Source organism: Miniopterus natalensis, chromosome 7, assembly GCF_054644295.1.
Source record: "Miniopterus natalensis isolate mMinNat1 chromosome 7, mMinNat1.hap1, whole genome shotgun sequence".
NCBI lineage: Eukaryota > Metazoa > Chordata > Mammalia > Chiroptera > Miniopteridae > Miniopterus > Miniopterus natalensis.
This window is the reverse complement of record NC_142087.1, coordinates 71647995-71671385: the sequence shown is the minus strand read 5'-3', so window position 1 is coordinate 71671385 and position 23391 is coordinate 71647995. Positions and strand designations below refer to the sequence as shown.

At 43.7% G+C, this 23391-nt stretch overlaps 1 protein-coding gene and 1 pseudogene across 1 annotated transcript in view; both read left to right on the top strand.

Moving 5' to 3' along the window:
• BCL2 (BCL2 apoptosis regulator) overlaps positions 1-23391 on the top strand; it is a 161651-nt gene that overhangs the window by 64294 nt on the left and 73966 nt on the right. The gene's annotated exons all lie outside the window — the stretch shown is intronic.
• LOC148092798 (proteasome activator complex subunit 1 pseudogene) lies at positions 9497-11183 on the top strand (annotated as a pseudogene).

Below are 23391 nucleotides of genomic sequence, written 5' to 3'. Positions count from 1 at the left end.
ATTTTTGGTGAGCAAAATCTGCCGTCGGGATACAGAACTATTTTATCACCACCAGGAAACTCCCTTTTCCCGTGGCACCTTCGTGTATGAGAAATAGCCACAGCTGTCATTCTGCTTCTCATCTGGATGACATTCTGTTCAATTCCATAGGGCAGTTGGATAAGTGCCTAAAATCTCTTGCTTGGTGTGGCTGCTGGGGAAGGCATAACTGACTTATAGCGAAGATCCTTGGTCCGACCTGTGTGAAAAGTACCTCCAAGCCTGGAACAAAGAAATGCAGGTGTCAGTAAAGAGTCCTGACCTCATCATGGGAGCCCAGCAGTTGGTGCCCAGTTGATTTAAGAGGCTAATACCAGTTATGTGACCTCAGTATTTCCTTCTAAGGAAACCCAAACACTTTCTATGGCCACTACCTTCGGGGACTTAATCTACATGGGACGTTTACTCCAATACTTCTTGAAGATGACAGAGGAGGAAGCCACCCGAGTGTTGGGTGGCCAGGTTACCCGATGAGTGGGTACATCCCTTATAGAAAAGAGAACAGATGGTAGAAAATGCCCTGTGTGTGTGGAGGGAGAAACCTTTAGGACGTGCAGTGAGCAGGAAGAGCTTGAGGTGCAAGTAAAAGGGAAACAGCTATAAACAGATTGAGAGAGACAGCGGGTTTAAGGAAAAACATCTGCCTGCTGCATCTGACATCCAAAAGCTGCATCTGGGGCCCAGAATCGGTCTTGTAATGCTTAAAAAAGGAATGCAAAGGGGCCCAAAGCAGGCTCTGGAAGTTTCCCTCGCCTCGCGATTTTCTGTCCGCTGTGCCCAGAGCGCTGCCAGGGCCTGATGAAAGAAACTCGGAGGGTCCCGTTCCCCGATGCTGAAGCAGCATTCCACAGACACTGACTTTAGAAGGGCTGACTTAAAAGGCATTTTATTGGTGTTGGTCCAGACACATGGGTTCAGATGAGCCCGTTAACTTTACTCAACGAAACCTCTGGAAATCTTGAGACGGGCTCTTCAAAGATTATGTATTTCAGGTAGCAGTTTTCGGTATTAAAGAAGCTGGAGCTCAGAAGGGAGGCGCAGGTAATGGTCTCATGAAGTCTCAGGAGGGAGTCAGGGCATCTTTCTCCATGACTGATTCAACTTACCATGTGTCCAATAAGTTCCTTGATTTATGCATTATTTTTTCTCGTGAGGCGTTGGTTTGTATCCTGTAGGTAGGCACAGCCCAAGAGGCTAATTTAAAGAAAATAGGGATGGGGTATTCTCCGTGGGTATGCTATTTCTTGATCCCTCCTTACCCACACTTCGCGGTGGGATGCCCACACACCTGTGCTTCAGGGCCAGTGAGTTTTTTCGCTTGGAGAAATGACCCAATCCGTGTCACCATACCACCATGCTGAGGCAGAGGAAGTGGTCCTGCACGATCGTGAACAACCTCTGGACATTTCACTCCCTAGCTTTATACTTTCCTCTCACTGTCTACTCCGTGTGACCCCTCTTTTTAACTCCTGACTTTATTTTTATACATCTTACCCCAGCCCAAGATTGCAGTAAGATTCCTATGCTCCGTTGCCCCATGTGTTTGAAACCATTTGAATCCTTTTGAAAGTTTATCAAATAGGAATGAAGTCCATGTCAGTAACATCACTTCATGTACATGGTGCCTGCTTGCTGGGGCTCTGTTCTGAACCGCGACACGGGAATGTTGCAGTGAGGAGCAACTGATGTTGTGAGACGGTGACAAGACAGGAGGGAGGAAATTCAATAAACAGAAGAGAGGAACTGAGGGTGGTTGGGCGCTAGTGTTGGGGGAAAAAAGCTGTCCATGATCATCACCTGCTCTTTGTGCCCAGAATCTGCTGCGTCTTCATTTTCCACTCTGCAACACTGACACGAGAGGCTCTGAACATTTGTTGAAATAAATCGCGCCATAGACAGTGTGTCCTTCGATTTCCAGATTTCTCTGCAATGTGCTGATCGTAGCCCTGTGTTAAGCATGAGGACAATTACATTAAAGTCTGATGATTTCCTCAAGTCATATAGGTTGAATGTGGTGGATCTGAACTCAGGTCTTTTGATTCCCCAATGGCACCTTCAATGGTTTCTCATTTTCTTAAGGCAGAGAATCCTTATTTTTTGTACCTCGTCTGGGTATTGAGGAGAAGCTTGGAAAATTGGAAAGGCTCGAACTTCAATTTTTTCTTCTTCAAGAAATCTCTAGAACTCTTTCATGACACCCTGGGGAGACTGATGCAGTTTGAAGATCTCCACCTTAGACTAGCTCATCTGTACGTTGTTTGATGTGCATTTCCTCATACCTGAATAGGACAAGTTGAATTTTCCCAAACTAAGCAATTAACCTTAGGACTTTGCATCCTTTGAGTTTCCACCACAATTCAAGTCTAACTCTTTTTTAAAAAACTGTATTTCGCACAAAAGGTAGCCTAATAGTGAGGGAAAGAGTAATGATGGGTGGGGTGCTCTTTAATCAGGCCAGGGTGACAGCCTGGGACATCTTGTTTTCATCAATTTCTCATAGCTATCCTTTACTTCTAGGTGCGTTTGCTGGGATTTTGAGGTTCTGTTGTGCTTTTTGTAGCTGGATGTTTTCCAGAAGGTCATCAAGAAAAAGGAGTACCCCACTCTGCATTAATAACCTTTGGAAGGAATTTAGCAGTAAAGTCAGAGACCAAATGACCTGGTGGAGAGCACCCGTGGGGTGGGGTTGGGGCGTTCATCCCCCTTTCCAGGAAAGTGTCAAGTTCACCATGCCCCAGCACAACACTTTCTTCCCCCAATAACTCTGAGATCTTGTATCAAGTTTACTTAATAATGATGATATAAAAGGCAAAACAGCTACCCTCATTTGGGGGGATAAGAACTGTGCCTTTTAAAGGCATATGAAGTACAAAATAAGTGAATGTGAAATACACTTGGAGTAATAGCTGATTTCTGTATGTGTTTTCCCGTTTTTTGTGTGTGTGTTTTAGTAAATTCATTCATGTGGAGTTCCAAAACAACTCTCGAATGTTTACATACTCTGCACTTTATCTAATTATTGAAAAGCACAGGCCATATGAAAATTTAAAGAATATACTGAGATTTATGGCAAAAATAAATACCATAGATCAGGGATCAGAAAACTATGGCCTGTGGGCTAAATCTGTCTTGCTACTTGTTTTTGTAAGTAAAGTTTTATTGTAACCCAGCCATGCCCACTTGCTTATGGATTGTCTGTGGCTGTTTTCCTATAACAGCAGAGTGGAGGAGTTAAGATAGAGACTGTGCACCTTGGAATATTTACGATCCAGTTTGTTATTCAGAAGCATCCAACCCCTGTTGTAGACATCCCCATGATGTTTATTTACTTACTTATTTATTCTTTTAGGGACACTCTGGGAAATATCAGGTTGAATAAAGCAGTCCCTAGTGTGCAAGAACTTATATCACAGAAACATGTCATGTACTCAGATTGCCACCTGGCCAGGTGGACTGCAGTGCATACTCCAGACAAGAAACAACTAAATTGCTGTGTGGAGATGGCGAAGGCCCTTGACAAAGGGAAGGATTTGGGTTAAGCAAGAGGATATCGCTTTCATAACTGTGGCTCATGGTGATTTCCCTGTGGGAACTTCATGAGAAATAAGAGTCATTTCCTTCATGGAATTTTATCAATTGTAGTACCCAAAGGGTGGAAGTGATTGAGGATATTACTTAGCATCCAAATTTCTTTATCTGGAAGCTTATTTCCCCTGTAACTATGGGGATAATTATATCTCTAGAAAATTTTAAAGGTTTGAAGGACGGCTTCCTACTTCAGGGTGGGAAGACAGGGAATTCCTTTTCTTTTACTGACTGTTCACTAAACAAACAAATATTAAATATTGTGGACAGAAAAAGAGGGGTTCGATGGAAAGTAGCCTCACAGGGTGATCTGACCATAAATTCCCAATTAGACTGGTCATGGTGGGTAGTCACACCCCAGACATGTAACTTTTTTAGTAAAAGGTTTATCTTTGCCTCAAGCAGGTTCTGTCCATTGTCTCTGTGCATCTAGGTTAACACACCTTTGAAAATGCCTCCTTTCAGACCCTTCTTCTAAAATGTGGCCACCCTCAAAAGAACACACAACCTTGTTAATGTCCTGTAATTTAATTCCTGCCTTGCTTTTCTCTCCCACCTTCATGTAATCTTCCTTATGTCCCCTCCTCAATTTCAAATACGTAAAAGAAACTGCAAAATTGTTCTCGGGAGCATCTGAGATCTTGCTCTTCGGCACATACCGTCAGTTTGACTCAAATAAACTCTTACAGGTCTGGATACCTCTTATGTCAACAATGGCCTAGGTCTCAAAAAAAAGGAATCTTGACTGGAAACCTCACAAGTATCAGATGGATTAAAAACAAGGTAAAATTATAGAACCCCAGCTAGGAAGAAGCATGGCTCCATGACAGTTATATGTCTCTTTCCTGTCCAGAATGCTGCAGTGTCCAAGTGTGAGCAGAGCTTTTAGTAAAGGTTCAGGTCAAATGTCACCTTCCCCTGGGAGGATTCCACGCAGGAAGCCTTCCCGAATCCTCCAGGTGGGATTCATGTCCGCCTCATCATTCGTGGCCTGCTGGAGGGCAGGGTCCATGCCCTTTTGATTTCTGTATCACCCATAGTGCCTACTTTATTATTTGTGTTTTCTAAATATCTCTTGAAGTAATAAGAATTGAATGCAGACCGATACTGTGCATTCAAAATCTAGGTGACTGGTTTTGGTAAAGGACCCAAGAATTTCAGGTTTGAGTAAAGATGAAACAAGTGAGACTCTTTCCATTCTGCTTCTATCAAAATTGTTGGCTAAATTCCAGCCACCCCTTCTGTCTTCCTAATGATAAGACGCTGGAGTGAATGCAGTTTAGTTTGATTTTAGAAAATGGCCTTGTGACATTTTATTCACTGAAAGTATAATATTTTCACTGCTAAAGGAAGTATGTTTGGTGAGAAAGCTACCGAAAGAAAGAAAATAACGTTGGACCCCCCACAGGTCATTTTCATATTTTAGGAAGCACGAAGCCCCAATGTTTCACATTTCCTTCCTCTGAGTAGGAGAGGCCCCGAAGTGAGCTACCGACCCTGTCCCCTGGGGCTCCGGCCTCCTGTGAGCAGGAAGCCCCAACCAGCCTGTCTTCAGTGTTTCCTCACTGCTGCTCTTTCACAACCGTCTGGGTCTGCCCCAGATAGAGACTTCAGGAGGGAGATTGTGTGAGTAGCTCACCCTGCTCAGCCCCTTTCCCTCCCTCTGCCCAAAGAGGAAAACCCAGCCCTGTGCATGAAGAACGCACTTGAAGGCATTTACTGACAACTAGGCGGAGTCCCTGCGTACACGTGTGTCCTGTTCCGTCAAATCTGTGTCCGTGGACACAGCCTCCGCCGTCTCCCTCCCGCCCCACGTGCATTTATGAATGAGATCGCTGCATCCCTGCCTTTTCATGTCAGTAGCAGGGAAGGCAGAAGGCATCACCCCTAACACGGGAACATTGCAAATGCGTCCATTTGCAGCAGCAGGGACAGTCTCCAGCAGGCAGGATTCCTTGCTGCACCCCATCCCCCCAGGATTTTTCCTGAGCTTCTCATTTGCAGAGATCCCTTCGGAAGGCCCAGGAGTAAATGCTTGGGTACAGTGAGGGGAGGCCTGTGCCGCAGTGTGTTTGCACTGCAGTCTCTGGCCGCCTGCGACTCCGACTCGGTCGTGTTTGGAGCCTTCTGTGGCATGAATCCGCTCGGTTTCTGCCCACATCACTGCATTCCTGGGATGCCTTTCACAGGCCTCCGCTGGATCATCTGACAGCCGCCTGTGAGGTCAATGAACTTTCTACATAATTAAACATTCGCAGTTAGGAGAATTCATTTCTTCTCCCCCCGAGAAGCGGAGAAAGAGTATGTGTGCTGCCCTCCGTGACCGGGGGAAACTTACGTGGACTAATCAGGCGAGTTTCACATGATTTAATGCTGAACCGAGGAAGAAAGTGATTGCATCCTCTGCTGGGCCTCACGGAACAGTCACCACCCACACTGTTTATTCAGACTCGGATCTTGGCCATTTGGGGTTTAAGCCAGAAGAACTGGGGGGAAAAAAAATCCATCCCTGGAACGAACGCTTTTGAAACTCTGTATTCTTGATGAAATGTGGCCAAGGATTCTTTTAAAAATCTATTTAAAATCAATTACTGGGATCATATTTTCATTTACAACGGATTGTTAGCAACAGCTAATTTTCTGTGTTTCCATCCAGCTTTGCAGTTGAGGCTGGGCTGGGAACCGTGGCTGCGCTTTGCCTGGGCATCTGATGCTACCAGCGGAGTGGGGGGGTAATTGGGCAGCTCTGACCTTTGGCCTTGGCCAGCTTTTCCTAAAGCAACAGGCAAGGTGTGAGGAGGCAGGGGTGGAGGGAAAACAAGCCTGCGGGCTGCAGTAAGTGTGCCTGTCCAGGGGGAAGACAGTGAAAGGAGGCATTTTGTATGATGGGAGGAGAGAGGGGAAAGCAGGAGGCAGGACCGGATGCCAGGAGGGTAGGCACCGGGCCCGTCTGTCCTTACTCGGTATTGCAAAACGTCATCTCGGATTTGTGAGATTGTACAGGGTTTTTAAAGATCTCCAGAGGAGATTCCAGAACTTCCCTTGGTTACCCACCCTACTATTTGGCAATCCCGACAGGCAGGAAGTCCTTGTTTCAGCCTAAACTGTGCATGGAGTGCTGTTCTGGGGGCTACGTTCTGGATCAGGACCACCCAGCTCCCCGCAGTGTGTATTACTCCCAGGGTGGGACGGAGCGTGTTACTTGCTGCTTAGTTAAATCTACAGTCACTTTGACCTTGGTGCCTGAGAGTCTGTGGACGCCAAGGGTGGGAACAGCGCTGGGGAGTAGGGCAGAGGAGTGGCATTTATTGCAACGTCCAGGTACCAGGTACTAGGACCAGGCATTTCGTGTATGTCACCAGGGGGAAAGAACGTAGCTGTGACACGTCCAGGGGCTGAGCCTCAAAACCATGTGCAAATATTAAATGCCGAAGCTCTTCTTTTGGGTTTTAAAAGAAAAGAAAGAAGAATTTTGAAGAAACAGAAAGGAGATAGATTCTAGAATCTCAGTGGCCCTGAAACGGTCGTCCACCCCCTCAGTTTTCAGTAAAAAGGGTGTTTCACGGACCGATCCCCTATTGGATCTCAGGCCTCATGTCCCCAAGGCAGCATCCTGTCCCTCCTTCATAGAAGGCTGTGTTCTGAAGGCGAAGTGATGCTGGAATTGAGGTCGCTTTTCTCACTTCCTCCGGCCGCTTCTTCCTCCTCAGCAGGTGCACAACAGAAGTCAGCTCCACCACGAGCAACTTACAGATTCATTGAGAAGCGGTCAGATGACCCAAGCAGCCTGGCCTCTTCCCTTTTTATCAAGTTATGTCATTGCTCTTCCTTGGCTGCGGTTTGTTCCAGAAGGGAAGAAGTTGTCTTCTCCCCCGCCTACCCTAAGCTTCATTAAGTTCCTGTTCCCTGTTACAGAAATTACTGAATGAGTGGGGCGAGCGTCACAATTCGATGATGAGGCCTTGAGCCCTCGGACAGTAAACCATGTGCCTGTGTGCCTGCTCCTGCCCTACCTACCTCGGGGGCTCTGAGGAACAAATGGTCACATCCATGGTCATTCTAAAAATGTGCAAAACAGCAGTGATTTTTTGTTATGAAATATTTCAAGCAAACAGGAAATATAGGGAGTAAGGTAGCAAACGCATGTGTGTCCTGCCGTCCTTTTTTCATGTCTTTATGCCAAGTTTGCTTCAGATCTTTGCACCCGGAGATAAAGCACTCCCCATCCATGCCCCTTCTCCAAGCTCCAACATCAGTTTAAATTTGACGTCTCTTCTTACCATGCAGGATTTCGTCTTCTACACGTGTGTATCCACAGATAATACGCACTCTACTTGAAATGTTTTTAAACGTTCTCTCAGTGACATCATTGGGTTCGTGTTCTACATGTTATTTGTAAGATTTATCTGTACTCTGCTCCACCCATGTTCCGTGCTGTGTAGTATTTTATCAAGCGAAGGACAATCAAGTCGCTTCTAACTTTCTGACGTTGCAGACGATGCTGCAACATGCACGTGTTCTTTGCACACACGTGGCCTCCTACTCACCCGGGCTCGGTGGTCTAGCCTGTTGCTCCTATGCTACAAACCTATTAACATGTCACTGTACGAAACATGAGATAAATCAAGTGCAAGAGAAAATGACGCAATCGAGAGACGCTGTCAGCCTGAGAAGTATTTGGCGCCTGCGGGAATAACGTGGCCACCGCTTTACAGCAAACTTTTTTCTGAGTAGGAAGAGTGCACTCTAAAAGATCGATGCGTGGTATAGTATCATAAATACATAAACCAATAAAATTAATAGCCGTTTATTAATATCATCAAGTATTACGCACCGTTCATAGTCGTGTGTGCTAGACCTTTACGTGACCGGCAGCACAGTAGGTTTGTTTATACCGACATCCCCTCGTGAGTAACGTGTTGTGCTGTGGCGTTGCCAGGGCTGTGATGTCACTAGGCAATGGGAATTTTTCAGCTCCGTATGCTGTGTGGTCTGTCGTTGACCGAAACGTCATCGGGCAGTGCGTGACCATATTGCTAAAATCCAGCTTCAGGCAGAACTTACAAAAATACGTTCAGGAGCTTTTGTATCTTTTTCTGTTTTTGTGTGTCAATTTTGGCAACATTTTTCTAGGAGATTTTCCATATCATCTGTTTTTTGATTTATTGCTTTGAAGTAGAGAATAGAATACTCATACTTAAATAGAAACTTAACTATATTCATAGTGTTGGCCCCTTTTCATGCCTAACGGTGTTTATTTGCTCTTTTATTTCTCTTGCTGCTGCTTGTTGAATGTCTACTTAATTTATTAGTCTTTTGAAAGACTCAACCTTTATTTTGTTCCTACTCTATATTTATAGTTTCTTTGTTTTTATCTTACTGTGTTGCTATCTTTATTATTGCCTTCCTACTGCTTTATCCATTTGTGGGAAAATAATTTTTTTCTGTTGTCTTTGAGTTTCCTTTATTGCTCTTTATCTTTTTACCATTTTTGTTGTTTTCTGATACTGTATTTAATGCTAAACATTCCTTCTACTGAAGTCTAGGGTTTTAATTATTGTTCCGTTCTAAATGTTTTGTTACTTTCATTTTTGATTTCATATTAATGTCTTAGTAGTATGCTTTTGAAATTTCAGAATGTACTGGGTTTGGAGGGCTGTAGTTTTGTTACTGATTTCAACTTTGTCTTTTGGTCAGTGGATGGGGTCTAAATGTTAGGAGTTTTTTGGAATTTGTTGAGCCTTGCTCTGGGGCTTAGAACCTGATCAATTTCTACAAACATTTCATGTGTATTCTTTATCAATTGGGTGGAGGATTCTTTTTTCATATCAATTAGATGAAGCTTGTTATATGCATTATTTAAATCTATTTTTGTCTATTTTTTTAGCTTGGTCTATTGATTTCTTAAATTAAAAATCTTTCTTAGATTTCTTGTATTAAAACCTCTCACTGTAATTTTGAATTTGTTACTTTCATATAATTAAATATATATATACATATATAGTTGACTCTGTAGTGTTAGATATACAGAAGGATTCCTGGTGAATATATCTTCTTATCATTAAGCAATGATCCTCTTTACTCCCCAAAATACTTTTGGCTGTAAAGTTCATTTTATTAGATTCACTCAATCATTCAGTTAAAACAAATATTTATTGAACATTTATTACTTATAGGGACACTTATTATTTGAATACATTATTTTATGTTTATCCTTGCTTGCACCATTATGTTTTAGACTTCTTTCTTTTAAACAACTGGAGTTGTACAGAATTCAATCTGAGGATTTCTGCCTTTTAACAGATTAGTTTAAGCCATTTACATTTATTATGATTAGCCATATGTTTGGAATTCACTAGGAATCCAAATGTTTTCTGTATGCCATGCTTCTTCTGTACTGATATTTTTCTTCCTATTCTGTCTTCTGTTAGATTTCTTGAGTTTTCCTATTGATTTCCCTTTCCTTTCCCTGTGCCTACTCTTTGCTTCTCCTGGGGCACCAGCCCCCTGGCCATGGCCACACTCAGGGTCCAGTCTGAAGCCGGAAAGCCCAGGTGGATGTGTTTGGTGAAGAGCTATGTAAAAGACAGAGAACCTAGTCAGGAGCTATTTCCCCTAGAAGCTTCCTGAGTTGAGTGCATTTTTAAAGAAGCTAGATGTCAACGAAGCCAACCTGAGCCATCTGAAGTCCTGGAGCCTGACGCACTCAAGGAGAAAGAAGGAGGAGTGGAAGAAACAGGAGAAGGATGATAAGAGTGAAAAGACAAAAGGGAAAGATGAAGGCAGAGGTCCTCCTGGTGACCTAGTAAATGGCAAGGAGCCAGAGATGTCACTGAGCAGTCAACCTGGTCACCACAGGGTTGCAGCTGCAGCTACCTTGGATTGAGGATGGGAACAATCTTCAAGTGGCTCTTCAGGTGAATGTTTGAGCTGATGACCACCTTTCACACCAAGTGGGTAGACTTCCACACTCAAATCTCCAAGGATTCCCAGGAGTGGGGCGCTGTAGCCAAGCAGCCCCATGTGCGCAATTATCAAAAGCTGGCGTGCAAGTGAGGCAGAGCTTCCAGGGCCTTGGCCGATGGCCATGGATATCTGCAACGCGTGTGACATCATCCTGAAGAACTTTGAGAAGCTCGAGAATCCCAGGGGAGAAACAAAGGGAATGATGCATTGAGAACCTTCTCTCTCATTCTGTGTTGGGTTCTGCAGGACTTTCCTGCCTCTTCCTGGGGACTCCAGACTTTCCCCCACTTTCTTCCTGCTAAGGTTTCTCCCTCACCTTGCCTCCCAGGCACAACAAATATAGTCATATTGTTCAAAAATCTATTACTGTTTTCCTCTTGCTTTGTAACGTATATGTTTTGTTCTGTTTTTATAGCTGTTACCCTTAAATCTTAAAATTTATATTGGAACATATTTTGTTCATCTGTTTATTATGTTCTTTAGATTCCACATATAAGTGAGATCATGTGATATTTGTCTTTCTCTGCCTGGCTTATTTCACTTAGCATAATATTCTCCAGGTCACAGGGAATATGGGGCTGGGTGGATGGGGAGAGATTAACCAAAGACTTTATATGCACATATGCATAACCCATAGACACAGACAATAGTGTTGTGAAGGCCTGGGGCACGGAGTGAGTGTGGGGTGGAAGGGCTTAATGGGGAAAAGAGGGACATCTGTAATATTTTCAACAATAAAGATAAATTTAAAAAAATTATATTTGAATAACAAAGTCTAAAATTAAAGTTTACCTGCATCTCCACTTGCTTCCCAACCAATATAATATAGACTCCTTAGAACACTTTAACCTAGCTTTTTTCTCTCAAGATGATACTATTCAGTATTTTATCATTTATCATTTTGTTTCTGTCTTTTTTGTTCCCATCCAATTTTGTTTTTTACAAATCTACTTTTTAGAATGTTTCAAAATAGACGCCATTTTATTTGCACTGTGGTTGAGAGTATGAAATCAAGAACCAGACTGCCTTAATTTGGATCCCAATGTAGTTGTAAATCACTTAGAATGGTGCCTGGTATGCAGTCAAGTACAAAGTAAGCCCTCAATAAATGTTATTGATGTAGCTTCTTGGATTCTGCCCTTCCTTTTTCAGTTCAGATTCCTTCTTATGGAAGTGCATCCTTGAGTAGTTATTTCATCAAGGATTTGGGAGTCTTAAACTATTTCTCTCCATCTCCACCTGAAAATATCTTTAATTCACCCTCAGTGTTGAATAATCGTTTTCTAGGAATAGACTTCTACCTAGATATTTTTCCTCAGCATCTGAAAACATTATGTCATTGCCTTCTGATATCTATTATTGAGGAAGTATTGTTAGTGTCAGTCTGTTACTCATTTAGAGCTGTATATTTTCTTTCTCTAATTACTTGAAAAATTTTTTTCTTTTTGTTTTTGTCTTTGATGATCTGTAGTTTCACCAGTCTTGTATGGGGGTCAGTTTGCTTCTTGAATCTAGAGTCCTAGTATTCATCAGCTCTGAATACTCTCTCCCCAGCTCTCTTTGTTAAACCTTCTCAGCCCTCTGTTGTATGTAGAGTGGGCCTTGTTCTTGTCGTCTTCATGTCTCTTAACCTTCATATCTCCCATGCCTCTATTTCTCTGTGGTCTATTTTTTTCTTGACTTCCCTTATCCTTTTAATTCCTAACTTTCTAAGATGATCAATGTTAACATCTCATATGCATCCTTCTACATGTTTCTCCAGGTTCATATAAATACATGCACATATATATTCATATAAATTAAATAACAGTATTTTATTGTTGTTTGCCAAAAAAATTCAAGCATACCACATACATTGCTTTACAACTTGTCTTTCTCTCTTAACAGTACATTAAGGATGTCCTTCAAGATAAGTAGATGTCAATTTAACTCATTTTTTTAAAAATAGCTAAGTAAATTCCATGGTGTGGCTGCACTACGATTTATTCAGCCATTGCACTATTATTGGTGAACATTTAGGTTATTTTCAGTTTTATGTCTCCACAAACACTGTAGACAAAAACATCCTTGTATCTGTTGACTTGTGCTGGTTTCTGTGTGAACAAATCCTACCCTCCTGCCCACCCGCTTCCCAAAGAAATCACTTTCTATATTTTAGCTTTCTTTTGGCATATATACATTTCTACATTTCTAAATTATGTGCTTGCTGTTGTGTTTTGTTTAATCAATTTTAGTTATGATATCTTAACTTCCTATTAAAGTAGATAAAAGTTCAGCTTTCTTATATAACCATATCCACTGCTTTCTTTCCCCCTTTCACCCAACACAATTTTATCGCCATTTTTTCATTTTTTGTTAAATCAGTTGTTAGTGTTTTCCCTATTTTGCCTATGTAAATCGCATGAACAGCTGAACTTTTTATTTTTACGAAATTAATATCAGTCTTGTTTCTCATTTCCTTAGTGTTTTTTGTACTTACTACAGCTTTCCCCTGTATCTTTCATATGCTTACAGTACACTTTCCACAAGGCTGATCACATCTGTAACCTGCCCATTTGACCTTTTTTCTTGGTGACATCCCTCCTGGAGACTTCCATTTTCCTTTGATCTGAACTTTTCTCTAGGCCTGGTGCTCAGCTGTCATGTTGGGGTTTCTCTTCCTTAGTATTCTAAGAAAGTATTCCCCTTTCTTTTTTCTTTAAATATGTCTATTGATTTCAGAGAGAGGAAGGGAGAGGGGGAGAGAGAAACATCAATGATGAGACAGTCATTGATCGGCTGCCTCCTCCACGACCCCCCACTGGGGACTGAGCCTGCAACCTGGGAATGTGCCCTGACAGGGAATCAAACCTCGATCTTCTGGATCATTAGGTCGATGCTCAACTGCTGAGCCACACCGGCTGTAGGTAGATACTCTTTCTTGATTGACTCCATTGTTTGGGGAGTACAGTCTCCAGCAGGTTATCAAAGTGAAAACCTGGTGCAGTGGTGGCCTTCACTGTGCCCTTCTCTCTCTCTCTTCCTCTCTCTCTCCCTCTCTCTCTCTCTTTGTTAATCTTCACCCAAGGATATTTTTTCCATTGATTTTAGAGAGAGAGGAAAGGAGGGAGGGAGGGAGAAAGGGGAGAGAGAGAGACATTGATGTGAGAGAGATACATTGACTGGTTGCCTCCCACACTCCCCCTGACTGGGCCAGGATTGAACCTACTGCCCAGGTACATGCCCTTGACCTGGAATTGAACCCAAGACCCTTCAGTGGGCGGGCTGATGCTCTAACCACTGAGCAACACTGGCCAAGTTACCATGTCCTTCTCTTGATCCACTGGTCCTGTCTGGAAGGACTGCTCTCTGTGCCTGTGACCCTGTTGACAGCTCACTTCATCCCATCATCCCTCTGCTCTAGTCCTGTGGGATCGCATACAGTTCCCTCATTTTTGCTCACTCATTTTTGTAGCTCTCAGCCTGCCATAGCCTGGGATAAATGGATCCATGAGAGATGCATGCACACTTTGAATATTCGTTAAGGCCTTTATCTTGTCTCCTCACTTAATGGCTTGTCTGTCTTGCACAAAGAAAATCTAGGCCAAAACCCATTTTCTTCAGAAGGTTGAATGTGTTGCTCTATTTTCTGCTATCTTCCAGCATTGCTTTTAGAAGGCTCAACTCTTCTGAATCTTGATGTTTTGTATCTCACCTTTTTTTTTCTTTCTCCCTGAAACCTGTAGAATCTTTCCTTTCACCCAGGATTGTACATTTCACGATAATTTTCCCATGTGTCTCTTTTCATCTGTTGTACTGAGCAATCCTTGTGTTCTATCGGCCGATGTTTGCTTTTCTCAGTTAGCACCAGTTTTTCTTTCCAGAGCTCCTATTATTTGGGTGTTGTACTTTCAGACCAGTTCTCTAATTTCCTCATATTTTCTCTCTTGTGTTCTCTCTCTTTATCTTTTTGCTCTCTCTTCGGGCAATTTCTTCAACTTGAATTTCTAACCTGTCTGTTGGGTTTTCATTTCTGTTATTGTTTTAAATTTCCTCTTTTCATCTATAAATAGTTGGTGTGTGTGTGTGTTGTTGTTTTTTAACAAAGCATTCTGTTCTGTTCTGTTCTCATGTGTGTGACATTCTCTTCACTTTCTGAAAAAGAAATTTTATTCTCTTGAAATCGTCTTCTCCCTATGGGGTCTCTGTTTCCTCCAGGATGCCTTTTTCTGTTTGTTTCGAACCCTGTCTTTTGCGTAGAGACCTTCCTTGCATGTTTGCTAATCCTTGACTGAAGAATGAAGAACTAATAAGCTTATTGAAAACACTGAGGCTGTGAAAGGGGCTTGTGGACTTCAAGCATAGCTGTAGAATAATATGTTTTTGCCGTTTGTTGGGGAACTCCCCATGTCAACCCCTACAGTCACCCACTGGGGAACCTGGGGATGGCCAGATTCTATAGAGAACACTCATTGTCCAGACTCTCCCCGGAGGGTGAAAGTCTGTCTGTCCCAGTGCTGAGAGCTGAGGTGAGGAATAAGACTGGAGGGGCCAGCATTCAATATCCACTATTCTATTTTTTTTTGATGTATGGCATCTCCCAATCCAGGAACCCTGTCTCCAGAGACCAAATCTCTGGTTTTGCCATTTGGGATAAAGGCTGCCGCCCAATGGGGTGGAGTTATGGAGGGGACCTGGGGACCTAGGGATATACTTAATCAGCTTTCCTTCTGCCTATTTTACCTCCTCTCCTCTCCCCAGGGGTAACTAGTGTTATCTGTTCCTGCACCTGTGGAGCATCTGCTGGTTGGTTCCTAACTTTCCTTACTCCTAATTTAGGATTCACTTCCTTTGGTCTGTTAGTTCTGTTACTACTTGTCCATCTGTTTTCCATCTTCCAAAATCTTATTACTATTAATTCTTCACCCCTTCTTCTTGTCCTCGTGGGTTTATGTTTTTTAAGTGGTCACTTTTCCTAGTTTCAGTGAGGTTTCAGGTGAGCCCAGTGTTAGATATAGAGTATTCAAGTCTTCGTTTTTACTTGGAACTCTTATGTTACATTTTGGTTGATTTCCTCAAATCTATTTTTCCAATTCACTAATTCTATATTTGTGTTACTCTATTGTCTCACTTTTCCATTGTGCTGATTTCAGGAGTTTTATTTTGTTCTTGTTCAAATCGACTTTTTTACTTCCTAGGATTTTAATTTTAAAAAATGTCCCTTTGTGACTGCCCCTCATGGCACTTTATTCCCTTGTGTGTGTTTGTGTGTGTGTGCTTGCACACAGTGTGTGTTTTGGCAAGTTCATCTTCACAGAGATTTATTTTCTATGGAAATCTTGTGAGCCCTGAGTTGTGAAGTTATTTCTACATAGTGGCCACATATTTGTTTTATCTGGGGATCTAAGGAGTTTCAGTGGTCCTGGAGTTGTGCCTTTGTTCATTTCTTTCTTTTCTTTTTTTTGAATGCTAAGCAACTGTTTTTATCTTTATTATTGAAAGTATTACAGATGTCCTCCCCTTTTTCCCCATTGACCCCTTCCACCTCACCCCCACCCCGCACCCCAGGCCTTCACCGAATTGTTGTCTGTGTCCCTGAGTTCTGCATATATGCGTATAAATTCTTTGGTTAATCTCTCCTCACCCACCCCCAGCTCACCCCGCCTTCCCTCTGAGATTCCTCAGTCTGTTCCATGCTTCTGAGTCTATTTTGTTCATCAGTTTATTTTGTTCATTAGATTCCACATATGAGTGAGATCATATGACCTTGTCTTGTTTTGTTCATTTCTTCTCATGGGACTCCCACACCCACAAACACATATAGTGTAAATTCTGATCCTACCGCTGAATGTGGCTCTTGTTTAGGTGTTGATTTCTCAAAGTGCCCTGAGCTCTGGATTTAAGGCAGTTTTCTGCTCTTCATCTCTGGGCCACTGGGCAGAGTGTTTTCAGTCCTCTTTTCAAGAGTAGGGCAACTTTTTAAGGCTTTGAGATTTATGAAAGGGGTTCAATTCTGCACTCCTCCCCCACGCCCTCCTGCATGCATGTCCATGGGCATTAGAATTTAACCACCATCCTCTGATCTCTGGGGCATCTGTATAGGTCTGAAACTCCCTTCGGTACTATGGAATCAACATTTTGTTAAAGCTCTGCCTTCAGTTTTTATTTTCACTCCTGGAACCCATGCTTCCCCCCCCTCCTCCCCCTTCCTAGCTCAGCTGTGTAACATTTTCTTGAGAATTTCACATCTTTCTAGTAAAGAGACCCATAGGATCAGCCCTGGGTTTGCCATTTTCTGGAAATGGACACACACATCCACTATTGAGCTAAGCCAAGAACATGCTAAACGAAACCTGGAACTGACTGGAGTCATGGATTGCCAAAGATGAAGAGGTTCATCCAGCATATTATTTAAGGAAACTGAGGCTCAAAACTGATGAAACCACTTGCCTACAGACACATGGCCCACTAGTGAAAAAGCTGGCCACAGAACTCAAAACATGGCTCCCTTTTTTATTACCGTGTCACAGGGATGAGCACTGTCACCTAGCAGCTAGCACCTGTCTGGTTGCAAGACACCTCACCTGGTGGCTGGTGTGCCTTCAGTCCTGTGAGATTTGGGGAAAGCCACACGGATCATTTGTGTTTGCTTTTCTTGTCTTCATTTTCTGGAATGTAAAGAAATAATGATTGTAGAATCAATTAAGTGGTGTCTGTTCCTGCCTCAGTGTTCTTTGTTTTCTACTTTCATTTTTTCAAAGAAAAATACCTTTCCCTCTTCTTTCTTCCCTTTCCTCTCCTTATGGCCTAGTTAAGCTTCCATCATTTTCCAGAAAACTTCCCTGAATCCCACAGAGGCTTTTCTCTCATTCCTTTTGAAATGGTCGTGTAGCTATATAGCTGGCACCGTGTTCTGAGCATATCTGACCCTGTTGCATTATTGAATGCGTGTGTGGTTTAGCTCCCCAGCTCCATGGTAAGTGCTCGTTTGCAGAAGCCATGCTGATGCCATCTCGACCATTTCCCAAACTGGTTTTCTTGATTAATTGATGAGGAAGCAACTCAGAGGAAATATGGTCTCCGAGATAGAGCCTGAGCTGGGGGTCAGGAAGCCTGGATTCGGCCCCGTTTCTCAGCCCCTGCTCCTGTGCGTGGGAGCCCAGCGTCTCCCCTCGCGTGGAGGGGCCGTGAAGCCTGACCCGACGCTCCTGGAGAGAGTGGCCCCGCAATTTATCACTCAAGCCAGGGCAGTTATGAGAGTGAAGGGTCACTATTATTAATGTGCAGGGACAACAGGTGTAAACCGGGACTCTCCCCGACAAGCCGGGACATGTGGTCACCTTATGTCACAGATCACCTTGAGCTCTCCAGAAAAATTTGCACAGCTGTTATCAAAATACCAACCTTTAAACAAAAAATGTTATCATCTCTTCCAAAAGTTTTCATCCACCGGCACAACTTCAGGGCAATCAGATTTTTAGTTTTCCCAGACATTCGTGTTTTCCCAGCTACTCTCATGGTTTTAAATGCTCACCATAACTGAAGTTAAAGTAAATCATGGGTTCGAGAGTTAGTACCGCTAAGAGGCGAACTCCTTCATTTTCCAAACCAACCCACCCTCTGTCCTGGAAGGAAAGTTCAGCCCTGGTTTCCAGAGCTCCGGGCCTCCTTTGCTGGGGTGCTTTGGGGACCCTCAGGGTCTTACCCCGGGTATATCCAGTGATGGGGGGAATGTCTGAGATGAGTGCTGATCCACGGGTCTGGAGGTGTCTTCATATAACAGTGTGCCTGGTGAGTCAGCGTGCTCAGGTGAAGGAGGTCTTTGAAAAGATGCATTAGAAGCACACTGCTCACTAGCTGGCGTGCTTCTGCAGCTCCTGTCAGAGTGGTCTGCACCTAGTAGGCACTTTATAAATGTTTGTCAGCTTGAAACAATAGTTGCTAGTAAATTAACTTCCCAGTGCTAGTGACTTCATTTCAGCCTTGCTTAGGGAGTGCTGCCGTGGCCCACGGTGTTGGGCTACAAAGAAAAGCAGATTCCATCTCTACCCTCCAGGATTTAGTGATCTAGAGACAGCGGCAGAGCTGTAAACAACAAAATCTAAGAAAGTTCAGAAGAAAGAACAATCCGTTTTGACGGGGGAACTGGGTGGCATTGGGGCGAGCTTTGAAAGTCAGATTGCGCTCTAGGACAGAGGCGGGAGGAGGGCCCCGCACGCAGCAGGAACCTGCTCCAACAAAACCTGCAGCAGGACAACTGCTTGGGACGTTTGGGGAACCCCAAGAAGTCCTGTGTGTGTGGAAGATAAGCTTTAATAGGTGGTGGGCGGTGCAGGCGGAGGTCCTTTAATGCCAAACGAGGGAGCTCGAGTTATATTATGTAGACAACAGGGATCCCATGAAGGTTTGGGTACCTGCAGTGATATCCACCAACTCATGCGTTAGAACGATAGCCTGGTGGCAGGGAGACCAGAAGCGGGGGGCCAGCTGTGGGGGGGTACACAGGCAGGGAATGAAAAGGAGGAGCCGGACCTGAGATGCAGGAGTGGCAGCTGCTCCGAGGTGGGGCTGCGGGGCAGGGAAGAGCCAGGCGCAACACGAAGGAGCTGAGTGAACGGTGATGCTGCGAGAAGACCCTGGCACGTGGGACAGGAGCAGGATTAAAGGGGCGGACAGTGCTTGATATCTAGGGAGGCTTGAGAGGAGATCGAGTGAGATGTGTGAGCGGGGAAAAAACACCTTGAACGGTGTTTTGCATGAAGTAGGTGTTCAGTCATCAATAAGTTGAAAGAAGCGGGGGAAGCCAGGGAGAAAGGAGCTTTTTCTCTGGCCACACTGTGCCACGACAGGGGGAAATATTTAGCATCTTAGGGGACCTGCTGGGAGTCATTCACTGGGGCTGTTTCTGTCAACACACTTACTAATTATTTCATGTTAATCGAGTGCACAAGTCGGGAGGGGACTCAGAAAGAATGAGAGACCAGAGCTTGCTGGTGTCAGTCAGAGGAGAGTTTTGAGCCAGGCTTGGAGGGAGAGAGCGAGCTGGGGTGATGGAGAGGCCACCCTGAGTCAGAGGGCGTAGCAGCAGAGGAGGCAAGAGGGCCGGAGCCAGCACCCAGACCGAGAGGGACTCCAGTGACCTTGGAGGTAGGTTTGCATGTGGAGAACTGTCATGAGGGGCTCTGGGGGCCCATCTGGGGGAGGGCGCTGCTTACTTTCTGACAAGCGTATCCTGAAACTCTATCAGGAGAACCCTGTTTCCACCCCAATTCCTCCTAAATTTTTTCTGACCTTCGTGTGATGTGAAAGCAAGTCACATGTGTAATGCTGGCAACCATAAAATACATTTTTTTTTAATAAAAAGAAAGAAACCAAGTCACAATGACTTCTTCTGAGGAGCCATTTCAGGATAACACTCAATAAATTCTTTTGTTGGGAGCACTGGCCAGTACTTTGTCTTACAAAATGCCTTTCGCTCGCTTTGCCTGAGTCTTTGATTATTGGGTAAACATTTCAGTTTCATGATTACGCGGCGTTTAGATGGCAATGCATGAGTTGCGTTACTAAAATTGTTTGCCTTCAGTTGCATTACATCTGCTCCAGGAATGCCAGAACACACAAACACAGCTTATTTAGCGAACCACCTCCGTTGGAGCCTCTGAGAGAGGGAAGGCGTAAAATCTGGCAGTTGGCATCCTGTCTCATCTTGAACCAGAGACTCGTGAGGCCGGGAAGGTCTTTGGAAGCCGCTGCTGTCCCCTCCTTCAGCTGGGTCCCACCCAGCCTCTTCCTGGATACTTCGAATGAAGGGGAGTTCTCAGAATGTGCCAGCTTTCAGAAAAAGGCAAACCACAATTAAATAGAAACGTTTAATTTCTCCTAACACGGATCATAAGCTTGCTATGTTGGCTGCAGTAGAAAATGAATGCAAGCCAGAAGTTACCTGGGAACATTTTTTGTTTGATCTCCAAAATCCCAGTGGGTTTTTGAGGCAATGCTTGTCAGTGATGTATGTCCTTTTTGTGTGGAGGAAAGCTCTTTGCATCATCTTATCACATAATTTCTCTTCATCTGCTGTGGTTTCCACCACTTTTGTCTTTTTCCTTGAGCACTGCAGTTTTCCTGACTATGGCTTCCAAAAGGTGGCTGCATTTCGAGGCTTGATAGTAAAAGTGGGCCGGTTTCTAAAACAATTACAGCTCTCTGTAATCTTGGGGTCAAATCAACTGACTTTGACATTTGGCCGTGTTTCTGCAGGCACTCACATAACCTTGCAAAGGCCACTGAGAGTCAGCAGCTCTACTCCAGCAATGTTTCACTCATGCATCCCTTTATTTAGAGAACATCTAAGGCCCACTGTGGTCCTTCCATTTCCACTGTTTCTTCCTTATGTGGGGCTATTATCAACTCACATGGACACCATTGCTTCATAAATGGGGTTCAATCTCTTAAAATGTCACCTTGATGATGACCCCCTCTCACTTAGGAGCCTTCATGGCATAATTTTTAAAATAATACTTTTGTTCTGATTACAAAAGCAAGGTATGGTTTTTGCATAAAATCTGGAAAATCGAGAAAATAAAGAAGAAGGGTGTTGGTGGGAGGTAGAGGAGGGTATGGGGGGATAAATGGTGATGGAAGGAGACTTGACTTGGGGTAGTGAACACACAGTGCAGTGTCCAGATGATGTGTTGCAGAATTGTGCACCTGAAACCTGTTACCCAGTGTCATCCCAATAAATTCAATAAAAAGGAACAAAAAGAAGAAAACGTTCATAATTCACCACCATAAAAAAACAGCCTGTTATTAACCAGTCTGCCCAGCACTGAGAACCTCCCCACTCTGGTCCTGGCCTTACTGTACAGGTCCGATCGCTCTACTTGCTTTCCCTCTGGGACCTAGAATGCCTTGCATAGGGCTTTTCATATTTCCCCCCTCAATGGATTTTTTTTCCTAATTATATAAATAATACATGTGGTTGGAAATTTTTTAAAAATACATGTCAGGAATAAAGTGAAAATTGTATTTCAAAACATCTTAACACCCTGAAATACAAACCATTGACATTCTGTAGACCATCCTGTCATCGTCTGTTTATACGCGTGTGCCTAAGTAAACACACATGATTTCCGATAAGTGAGATCATAGTGTCCATGTGGTTTTTATGGTTGACATGTTCTTTCATTTTCACTTATTTCTTTCCTCCTGCTCCCTTCTTTTCCTCCACCCCAATCCCTCTCCCCCATGCTGCCAGCGTTATCAGCCTTGCATAGCCTTCCATGCTTTACTTCACGTTCAGATAATCATACCAAACATTTGGGTAGCTAGACATACATACAGATATTCATGTACATGTGGTTTGTCATTGTTTTAAGAAAAATGAGATCATACGCCCCTGTCTGCATCTTGCTTTTTTCTCACTTGGTGATTCATTGTTGAAATTCCTGCATTTTCTTTTTCATGCCTGCGTACTGTTCCTTGGTTGATTGTAGCACAGCTTATTGCATGATTCTAGTATAAACAAAGCTGTAGTGACTATCCCTGTGCTCACATGGGCACGAGACGGCTTGATCAATGACTGTATGTTTAAGTTTGGGTAGATATTTCCAGATCGTTGGGACAGCAATTTCTATTCTCACCAGCAGTGTATGAAAGTATCCTGCCTTGTGGCTGTGGAGTTGTCACAACCAAGGAGCAGTGCCTCTAAACTGCAGGAGAACATCAGAGCGGGTCCCTTTGAAATCCCAAACTTCAAAACAAATATGGGGCCATAATTAGACCATCATGGTAATATAAATCAGAGAACTTACTAAGGGGAGATCACGCTTTGCTAGAGTTGGGTTCTGGGGAAGTAGTATTTACAGAAATGAACCCTTGGCCTGAAGTGTTATTTTATTTTTAGGATGATTTTTTTTTACCCAACATTATTTGGTTAGCGTGGCAGCTAGAAATTTCCCTTTTGTCTTTAATTTACTTCTTTACAGCTTTTGTCAGAACTCAGTAAAACACACCACACACAAATTCTGAGCGTTTGAGTCAACCTTGAAACTATGCGGATGGATGGATGTCAAGCTGAGATCTGACTGAGAGTTGCCGTGAGCATGGTTTATACTTCAGATGCTTCTAGAATACCTGTTGACGTGGAGTTCCAAGTTCAGAAGCAGGTGGAGGGCGTGGATCTCACCCCCCGCCTCCTGAGCTGTGTGAGGATGTTCGCGTCTCCCCCACTCAGCACAGTCCCGTTCTCTAAGCTCGGACCGTCTGGGGCTTTCTGCCCTCATCCTGGGCTGCCGATATCTGCCACCACTTATTGTCCTTCTTGCTTTTTCTCTTACTTGTCCTTTCTGAACCCCCCCCCCCCCATTTCTTCATATTACTCAGCTTTCCCCAAATAGGCCGCTTGCCTTTGGAGCAGTTGAGATTGCACTGTGGGGCCAGCAAGCCCACCTCCCACGTTACAGTGGGTGCAACCTCAAGGTCATTGGCCTGTCTCACCTATTTTTATTCCTAATTTTGAAAGGCTCCCTACCTGACAGAAATGCTTCTCTGGGACCCCTTCTAATTTTTTTAATCTGACATCATGTTGGGACCTTGAGTCCCCAAGAGCCTGCGGCTTCTCTGTACTTGGAAGTGGAAATAATTCCATCTCTGAGGCAGCTCTGACCAGCCTGTTCTGCAAAAGAATGCTGGCTATTGCTGCCCACCAAGAACCTCTGGGCCATTATGGGTTGTCAGAACTGTATGGAGAGCAAATGAGGAAATCTGGAATATAGTTTCATCATTTTTCAATATACTCTCAATGTCAGGGAAAGTCATGGGTGG